General features: G+C 43.6%; 1 long non-coding RNA gene across 1 annotated transcript; it reads right to left on the bottom strand.

Annotated features, from left to right (window-relative positions):
* Positions 1–368: 368 nt before the first annotated feature.
* On the bottom strand, positions 369–10,719 carry LOC122930856. Its single transcript, XR_006388181.1, has 3 exons — positions 10,589–10,719; positions 2,844–3,023; positions 369–567 (listed from the first exon to the last, which is right to left on the bottom strand). It is a non-coding gene; the product is annotated as an uncharacterized LOC122930856 (long non-coding RNA).
* Between the last annotated feature and the right edge of the window lie 30 nt (positions 10,720–10,749).

Genomic DNA, 10,749 nt, shown 5'->3' with positions numbered 1-10,749 from the left:
GTTGTAAGATATTGATTGGTGGGATTTCAAAACCCTGTGGGCAGTACTATGTTTGTTTTTATGAATAAAAGGGGCTGTACCTGAAGTACAGTCAGAGCACTGCTTGACCCTCGACACGGAGCCTTGTCTCGTTATTGGGGGGATTCCCTTTATGCTGTTAGAGACTGATTGCCAGGAGTGTAAGCCGATTGTATGCTTTTCCTGTTCGTCTGCTGGCAGCTATCCGCGAGGTTCCAGTTTGGACTGCTATTTTGTATCCAGTTCGGGAGGTTGATGTTTTGCAGTAGCTGTGCCTGTCTCTCAGAAAGGGGCATATCGCCTAAACGGATTTTAACCCCTTGTCTGCTGAAACGGTCCGTTACATTCCAAATTCAAACAATACATCCATGGTAATAAAGGAAACAAACCTATGACTCACCTGATTAAAAAGAGACAGGAAGCCCATTTCGTCTCTTCCATTAAGACGAATCGGGGAAGGATGGTCTCGTCTTCACAAGAAATTGCGGATGAATTCCGCTCTTTCTACAGTAACTTGTATAACTTGGGACCCCACGGGTGCAAGTAACCCTGAAAAGGAAAAACGCATTGATAATTTTTTACAAGCCTTAAAACTCCCCACACTCGGCATAGACGATCGTCAACAACTTTTAAAACCAGTCACGGAAGAAGAAATTAAAAAGATCATTAGAAGTATGCCCCAGGGTAGAGCCCCAGGCCCTGACGGTTTGCCAATAGGCTATTATAAAAAGTTCCTACCCACCCTCCTTCCTCATCTTAGAAAATGGTGTGGCTCAATGACCATGGGAGAGACTCCCCCCAAACAGACTCTAGAAGCTACAATAACTATCATACCCAAGGAAAATAAAGATTCTAGAGATTGCAGTAACTATAGGCCAATCTCATTATTGAATCTGGACATAAAAATTTGGGCTAAGATTTTGGCCTCTATGCTTAACATTATATTACCCCTAAGATAATTAATAAAGAACAGGCTGGCTTTGTCTTGGGGTGGGAGGGGAACTTCCAGTCTAGTAGGCTAATCAATGCTGTCCAATGGGCCAGAGAGAAAGGAGTCCCTTTAGTACTCTTAAGCACAGATGCAGAAAAAGCCTTTGACAGGGTTGATTGGCTGTATACTCAACATACACTGCATAGATTTGGTGTCCCCGCTTCATTCATCCAGGCAATAATGTCTCTGTATAGCACCCCAAGTGCCAGGGTAAGGGTAAATGGGATTCTATCCAAGCCGTTTGCCATCTCCAATGGCACGAGGCAGGGCTGTCCCCTGTCCCCGTCCTTATTTATTATTGTAATGGAAACACTTCTCCAAGCATTTAGGGAAAATACCCAAATTAAAGGGCTTCAAATACAGAAGACAGAGCATAAATGTATAAAAGAATGGAAGTGGGGCACTCACTGAAAGTATAGGGATCTTTTATTGAGCAGCAGAATACAATAAGAGCACAAATAAGAATACAATATAGAAATACAATAAGATATCAGCAATATAATAAAAGAAGATAAAAATTGATGCTGACGATGATATATATGATGATAATATAAAACAGCAATAAAAAGAGATTAAATACAGCGATATTGATGCATTAATAAATAGGATCCCAATATATATTAAAGGATATAATAATAAATCCAGATATTAAATAATGGAAGTATTCAATAATTGAGCTCTGATGAGTAGTTCCATATATGGTAGTCCACTCCGACGACCAGTCTTTATAGCAGGTCTCTCATATAGGGAGAGTCAAAGTCCCAGGCGTATGCAGCTGTAAAGTTTAACTTGGTAATAATTCAGCTGCTAATACGCACACCGGCGTCCCACTGTATTGGAATAGAGCGATCGCTTTGGGGTGGGATAAGCAAGTTCTTACCCGAGGCTCCTTTGCATTGGATTATGTTCCCTTGACTCGGCGTGTGGTATTCAGCTCCGGTCTCAAGGGTTAGTATCCAGATTCAAATTTTGGCGCCAGTGGAGATGTTTGTTACACGTGGTTGTAACACCGATGTACTCCGATATTCTCTGGCCCACGGAATAAGGCTTCCAGGTTTCCTCGGACTTGCAGACCCACTCCTCCTGGTGGGGGGGGGGATACCAAACGCGTTTCGGGGATTTACAAAACAGACCCCTTCCTCAGTGGTTAACCACTCATCAGAGCTCAATTATTGAATACTTCCATTATTTAATATCTGGATTTATTATTATATCCTTTAATATATATTGGGATCCTATTTATTAATGCATCAATATCGCTGTATTTAATCTCTTTTTATTGCTGTTTTATATTATCATCATATATATCATCGTCAGCATCAATTTTTATCTTCTTTTATTATATTGCTGATATCTTATTGTATTTCTATATTGTATTCTTATTTGTGCTCTTATTGTATTCTGCTGCTCAATAAAAGATCCCTATACTTTCAGTGAGTGCCCCACTTCCATTCTTTTATATATTTATTTCTATCAGACTGGGTGCTGTCTGTTAGTGGGAGCACCTCTCTTGGATCCCTATCTCATTTTTAGTGCGACATTTCCTATATTGTAGAGCATAAATGTGCTGCATTTGCAGACGTTCTCATGCTTATGATCTCAAACCCTACACAGGCCTTCCCGCAAGTTATGGAAATGTTCACTACCTTTGGTAGACTATTGAACTCTAAAATAAATTACACTAAATCTGTAGTGATGGGAGTGGGACTCTCGCCCCAGACGAAAAACATATTACAGAATTCCTATCCCTTTAAATGGCAGGATTCTTCTCTTACATATTTAGGTATAGAACTTATTAACGACCCCTCTGCACTTTATAAAACCAATTACTTACCACTACTGAAGAAGATTCAGGAACAGTTGAGGTCCCTAAACATCCCATGGGTTTCATGGATGGGCAGGAAAAATCTCCAATCATACATTGTTCCCAAACTTCTATATCTTCTCCAGATGATCCCCATACATCTCCCCCTGTCTTTTTTTCCAGCAGGTGAGAAAGGTCTTCACTTCATTCCTGTGAAAAAACAAGAAACCAAGAATAAAATATGACCGTTTGATTATAAACCGCTCACAGGGGGGCTTTGGATTGCCTGGCATCGCTTACTATTACAAGGCTATTCAATTAAAGCATTAGCTCCAACTTTGTATCCCAAGATTCCGTAACCTAGGCTCGGATATTGAACTGTGCATGCTTTCAGACAGACAATTTGCAAGTCTCAGGGGGGTCATAACCCCTCATGATTTTCCTACGGGGCTAACTAAAGGCCTGCACCTCAATGTCACTAAAATCTACAAAGAACTGCACCTCTTTGCGAACCCACCCAGTAGCTTGCCAACTGATGTAGTCCCTTTCTTGACAAACCCAGATAGGACAAGCGTCCCCCCGTGCTGGAAACTTTTGACAGGATTCACCATGGCCTCTTTATTGAAAGAGTTAAAAGCAACGGGAGATGTTTCCCCCTTCTGTGCTAAATTTACCGGGGAAAGAAACTTTCTGGCTACAAGGGAGCTCCAGAATGTCTGGACTTCGTTGTCCTCCATTTACCCCTCCAGCCCCTCTCCCACCTGGTTCGAACAATTGGCACTACAGAACACGATCCCGAAACATTGTATGTCCCTTTTTATATAATCACCTTTTAAACAAACAGGGGGATACCACACCTGCATTCATTAGAGCGTGGGAAGCGGATCTCAGTGATTCATTCACTCCCCAGGAATCGGCTCAGATAATGCTAAACTTACATAGTTTCTCTAGGTGTATCTCAACACAAGAACACTCCTACAAGACCATGACCCGGTGGTATAATGACCCTGTGAAACTTTTCAAGATGGGTTTGTCCTCACATGACTTATGCTGGAGATGCAAGGCAAGTAGTGGTTCGTTAGGTCATATAATGTGGCGTTGCCCACTTATACGAACTTTCTGGGAACAGGTGGAACACAAAACTAACGAAATTTGTGGTACCTCCATTGAACTGACCTCTAAATCAGTACTGCTTTGGCTTCACTCGAAAAATTGGCATCCTTCCAGGTATAATCTTCCAATTATTATCATTCAAGCAGCAAGACTGTTAATACCCCTTAATTGGCTAAATACCTATCCTCCCGGTAGACCAGGGCTGGCCAACCTGCGGCTCTCCTGCTGTTGTAAAACTACAACTCCCACCATTCCCTGCTGTAGGCTGATAGCTGTATGCAGACTGGGCATGCTGGGAGTTGTAGTTTTGCAACAGCTGGAGAGCCGCAGGTTGGCCAGCCCTGCGGTAGACGATTGGTATAGTAAAATTGACCAAGTCTATTCAATGGAGAAATTAGCAAGTTGGGCAAACAGATCACACTCCAAATTTGAGAAATGATGGAAACCATGGTCGGAGTTTAGGGCCAAAATGCCTAACTGGCCGAAGTGTGTATAGCCTTGGGCGTTTTGAGACCCCCCCAGACACATTGAATAGTAGTAACCCCCCACTCCCCCCCCCCAGCTACAATATAGGTTCAGGTATAACATGCAAGACAAGTGTCAGTTGTTTGTGTTACTTCCAGTTCTATTAATTTTCTCTTCCCCTGTTACCCATAAACCCAAAGGTTGGTAGTTGCAAATGCTAAAGCTATGGCAGGTCTAATTCATTTCAGGGGGTTTCGAGTTGCTCATTTGTTTGCATATCCGATACAGCATCAAATGTTCTATCGTATCTTTGATTATCTTCATCATTTATGTCTTAGGCTGTAAGTTATAAAGGTTGGAATGAACTACACCTATATTTTATGGATTCTGCAATGTCTTTATGCCCTGCATTATGTATAATGTCTTGTACTACTATCCTTTTAATAAAAAGAGATTTAATAAAAAAATAAATGTCCCCCATAGTTTACATGTCTGTATTCCCATTTTTTTTTTTTTACATCATTACAATATAGCAAAAACAGCAAAAAAAAAAAAAGGTTGCTTACCAAAAGGATTTGAAAAATTTACAATTTAGGCCTCATGCACACGAATGTATTTTTTTTTTCCATGTCAGTTCCGTTTTTTTGCGGCGAGGATTCAGACCCATTTATTTCAGTGGGTCCGCAAAAAATGCGGACAGCACACTGTGTGCTGTCCGCATCTGTATGTCCGTTCCATAGCCCCGCAAAAAAATAACCTGTCTTGTCCGTTTTAAGCATTGTTACAATGGATCCGAAAAAAAAAAACGTATGGCATAAAGATGTCTTCCTTTTTTGCGGACCGCAAAACTCATAGGGTCGTGTGCATATAGGCTCATAGTGAAATCCAGAACAAAGTGGATGCAGTTCAGAACCAATCAATGGAAAAAAGCTGTAGAAAAGATCCATACCGTGCATCTGTATGTCAACCATTTTTTCATACTCAAGTTGGAAGGACCTTTACTGCTTGTAAAAAGAAGGTCTGGCTGCAATACCAAGCACAGCCATTTTCTGGAAGAGAGCAACCACTCCGGATTGATGGTAGTTTCTCTTTGGGTATGTTCATTTTGAAAATCTGCCTACAAAAATCTGCGCAGAATCAGTTTTTCTTGATTTTTTATTTTTTTAAACCAGTGGGTGTTTACTTCAATAGAAAACTGCATTTTCAGTTTATAGTTGTTGCCACAGATTTGCGCCAGAAACTAAGCAGAAAATGCACAAATAAACGCACGGACACGTATGGAGCTGTTTTCTGATGCTTCACATTGATTTCAGTTGGAGATTCAGCGTGGATACTGCCCCAAGGTTGGGCATGCTGCTTCTTTTTTGTGTGTGGGGGAAAAAACTGCAAGTGCAGCTTCTCATTGAAAAGACTGAGGAGCTGTTTTGAGGCCGGTTTTGAGGCAGAAACGCGCCAAAATCTCTGTGTGAACTGGCCCTTAAAGATATGGCTAGGATATGCCCCCAATGTCTAATAGGTGGGAGTCCCACCTCTGGGACCCGCACCGCACCTATACTGAGATCGAGCCAGCAACGTCCCAGAGGGTACACCGTGGCCTCCCTCCATTCATTCCTATGGGAGCGCCGCTGACTCCGCTATTTCCTTCAGCCCCCATAGAAGTGAATCAAGTGGTGGCCGCGCTTGCATTGTGCTCCTCCTATTAATTTCAGTGGGACTTCTAAAAATAGACAAGTGCGCCACTTGCCTTTTTTTGGCACTCCATAGGAATGAGTGGAGGGTGGTGTGCTCTCTGGGACTTTGCTGGCTCCGTTCTAAGTATAGCTGCGGGTCCCAGAGGTGGGACCCCCACCTATCAAACATTGGTGGCATAACCTAGCGATATGCCCCTAATGTCTGAGGTACAACCCCAGTAGTGGTCTCTTTTAACCCCTTTCCATCTCTGAGCTTCTGTCACATTCTGTTTAAAAAAATATATTTGATAAAAAGGGAAAAAGAATGAAAAGTACTAGGTATAAGTAGTATGCAAATTTACCCATACCTCTTAATTTTATGAATAGAAAGTACCCCATGCCCCCCCCCCCCCCCAAGAAGAGAAAGAAACAAAGCCTCATTCAGCTGTGTCCCCAAATATACATGATCCAGAATGATGGGTGGTCAGATAATATCTATAGATGTTCTGCTTTGCTGTTGACTTGCATAATGTTATATGAAAGACCAGTGTTTGACTTGTGGCTCGCAAGGGTTTGATTCTCACCGTAGATTGTCTGAGGCGCCATTACATGGCATTGTTCTGGTGGAGTCTTCTTTCGCACATGCCCTGGCCGCAGCACGGTTCCTCTTTTGACTTCCTTCACTTACATCCAGAAGCCAAATCACAGCAGCTTACAAAATATAATAGGATTTCCAGCTGCAATGTATTTCTAAAGGCATGGAAGACAAAGCAGGATGAAAAAATGCTTACCTCTCTTCTGTCCAGGGGCTGTATATGATATTGTAGATTATTCCCATTCAAGCACAGTCTATGGACAGACGTGGTGCTGCTCCCTTTTTGGTATTTTCACAAACCTCTTATTTTAAGCATTGGTAGGATATCTCCTATTTCCTAATGTGAAGGAATGGCAGTACACCCATCGGAAATAATGACCATATGGGGCATGTGGTTAGTACTGTATATTAAGGAAGATTTCTCAATGTAAAAGGAGTTTTTGAGGTAATAAAATTATCATTTTTAATCTCAGCTAGGAGCAAACAAATAAGATAGGCTCGCCTCAACAATCCCTCACTGATCTCGTTCCAAGGAGCCCTGGTTTCCCACTTTTCTTAACTGCCTGCTGCAGCAATCACATCCCAGCACAGAGACGTGACCCCTGTAGCCAACCACTGGCTTCAGCAGGAATCGGAGAACGGGATATCCTCCAAATGGCATGGCCGGGTGTCACGGCCTATGGTGTGTTTTGTGACACTTTCCTTCACTTGGCTGCCCGTGGCAATGTGGGGTGTTGTGTGCATGTGGAGGCAGTGTCTCAGCCCTATGGCTGATCCCCAGGACATGGTTGCCACACATGCCATTGCCCGCAGCAACAGGTGAAGTGTATGTTTATGTGTGTACTTCCCCTTTAAGTGGCCGTCTTCCCTTGCCTGGTTTTGGAAGGGTTAAATCTCTTTTGTGTGTGTGTGAACACTGGGTGTATCTGTGTGGGTGTGGCTACTTGGGCCTATAAAGCCTCAGTGAATATCTTTAGTCTGAGGGGTACTTCAGCCATGGCTAGCTGGAGCAGCCTCCTGTGTATTCCATCTGCCAGTGGGGGCCACCCTTGTGGTCATAGGTTTATGTATGGTGTTTAGAAGATGTTTGTTTGGTCTTTATTTATTGCAGAATAGGGTTTCCTGGGTTCCCGTGTGATGTCTGGTGTGTGCGGTGTCCTTTGTGTTGTTGTGGACAGCAGCACTTGCACGTGGGTTCCAGGTTGTGTGTCTGTGGCAGGTAAGTGTGGTACTAGTCTCACTTACCTGTCATTGCCATATGTCTGTTCATGTTCCCCCTTTCTATGTAGCTTGGCCAGTGAGACTCCTGTCCCTCCGTGTCTAGGAGGAACAGGTCGTCTTACCCTGCTCCTAGTCCAGGGCCACCCTGAGGGCTAGCAGGAATATTAGGTTCCGGAGTATGAGCCCTCCTACCATCAGGGTCGGCTCATACGGATAGGAGACAGGGTCAGAATTAGGGATGTGTAGGAGGTGACCTGCTCCCTGATTCGTGTCCTGGCCTGGCATTGACCATCCGCCTTCTGATACCGCACGGCTGAGAGTTTTCCCCATCCTCAGCCGTGACACCGGGGGATCGTTGAGTATGTAAGTAGCTAGTCACAAGGATGGTTACACACTCGTGTTAAAACCTTCTGGCAGTCTGTTACAGCAGAGGAGCCCAAAAGGGCAGTCACAGTTTCATGTCAGGTCCACGTTATTGAGGGTGTTGTCTCCTCAAAGGGCATCTGTCAGCAGACTTTTATCTATGAAACTGGCTGACCTGTTTACATGTGTGCTTGCCAGCTGAAGGCATCTCTGTTGGTCCCATTTTCATATGTGTCCGCATTAATATATTCAAATGAGCCTCTAGGAACAACGGGGGGTGTTGCCGTTACACCTAGAGGCTCAGCTCTCTGTGCAACTGTCACACCCTCTTTACTTTGAGAGGACCAGGCAGTGTAAGCATAATCACACCTGGCCCTGTCAATCAAAGTACAGAAGACGCGGCAGTTGCAGAGAGAGCAGAGCCTCTAAGTGTAATAGCAACACCCCCGTTGCTCCTAGAGGCTCATTTGCATATATTAAAACATTAGTTTTTTCAGCAATGCGGGCACATATGAACATGGGACTGTGATGAATACCGTACTCCAACTGACGTCGGACGTTAACTATGTAGAGCCAGCGAGATACAGTATGGTCACTGGTTACCAAGGTGTGACGTTATGCTCTCCTGAAGGTACAGTGTTGGTACAGTGTTCACAGACTCCTTCTGTCCACGTGGGCACAGAGAGGCAACAAGCTGAGAGAGCCTTTTCACTGCCCCAGTGAAACAGCGCTTTCTCAGCCCGGGTATACTGCCACCAGTTTCTTGTTTGATATAAGCCCGTTCTGCTACCAGGATTATACAGGGTAAAAACCAACCCGCGGTAGCGACTAACTAGGCCGGAACACGGACGTGGGGTTTCGTGATCGTGATCGAGATAGAAGACAGCACAAGATTAAATTATATATTTAATCGCCTTAAGGGCTCACTAGAATTAACATTATACACACAAAGAATATATACAGTGGTTTGAGGTTACAAGTACAGATGGTGTGGTACAAACAGGGTTAAGCAGAACAAAAGTCAGTTTACCAGGTATAGGGGTCCTTTGGGTTGTGATGAGTTCTTAGCTGTGGTCACATGGGAAGCAGTGATGGCAGCAGGTCCCTCTAAACACATGGCATGATGTGACCTCCCTTCAGAGAAAGACACGCCCGCTTGCTGGCACAAGCCTTTTAATCCCGTGGTCCATTTGTCAACCGCTCTCAGCAGGGCCCGCATGTATTCGGCCCAGCTCTGGGTAGGACCCCGCTACAAACTTCTGAGCTTTTTCTGGTATGTCTCAGGGGTCAAGTTGTTCTGACGGACCAGAGCCTGCTTGATGTCCTCATAGCTCAGGATGGTCTCGCTGAGCAGGTAACTGAAGATTTCAAGGGCTTTTCCCCTGAGACGTGGCATTAGGAATCTGACCCACTGGTCCTCCGGCAACTGGTACTGATGGCAGGCCGTCTCAAACAACAAAAAGAACGTGTCCAAGTCAGATAATTTTATTGAATGTGAAAAATCGGCAATGTAAAAATCGCGTAATGTGAATTCGTAACATGAAATACATGTCTGGGTCACTTTGGCAAAATGTTTCAAGCTGCTAGAAGTTTCATGAGATTCTCCTGAGACTGGAGAAAATAGTTGGCACGGCAGAACATTACAATAGCTTTATATGCAAATAGAGTCAAGTGCTCCAATATATTTGCGATTGCGCTAATCGGCAGTGATTAGAATATTTTTTCGCACTACGTGCAACTTCACATTTTAGCAGGTCTGACTACAGATTACTGATTGGCGCACTAGGTATTGTTGTGAACTTGACATTGCTTCCTTCTCATTGACCCACAAGCAAGAAGCAGAGAGAAATCTTGTGTTCAGATGGAGCAAAATGCTGAATATTCGATATAACGAATATATAGCACTATATTCAAAATATTTGCAAATTCTCAAAGTGGCGATATTCGCAAAAAAAATCGCTATTCGAATATTCGTGCTCAACACTATTCATAAATGTCAAGAAGGGCAAAGCAAGTAACCATGATGGGGCCCCCTAGCAAAACTTGGTATAGGCCCCCACTTTATACGACTACTTTTATCAGCAAAGCTCATGAGTGGTCTACTTAAAGCTGATGGGATAATGCACACACTGACGTCACAATACAGAGATATTGTACACGGTGATGCTACAACGCACGTATTATACAAACCCTGATCTCACAGTACAAGCGTAACGCACACAACATTGCATAGCACAGAAATAGCATAAAAAACAGCACCATGTTCCTGTTTCCTCATTAAAAAACCATAATGATGTCACATGTAGGTATAATACACACAGGACGCACAATATCTTAACATAGCTAACCTTGGGGCCACGTTCGATGTTTCATGCCATTTTCCATACACTTCGTTACTAACTGCACCAAATGTTTGAGTTTGGGCCCAATAGCAACTGCTACGTCTGCTTCCTGGTAGTTACGCCTATGAATGTGAGACTCTCCACACTCATCAGTAGTGAAGATTGTC

The sequence above is a fragment of the Bufo gargarizans genome, chromosome 3 (genome assembly GCF_014858855.1).
Source record: "Bufo gargarizans isolate SCDJY-AF-19 chromosome 3, ASM1485885v1, whole genome shotgun sequence".
In the NCBI taxonomy this organism is placed as follows: Eukaryota; Metazoa; Chordata; class Amphibia; order Anura; family Bufonidae; genus Bufo; species Bufo gargarizans.
Note: the sequence above shows the minus strand (reverse complement) of the source record. Positions and strands in the feature narration are given on the sequence as shown.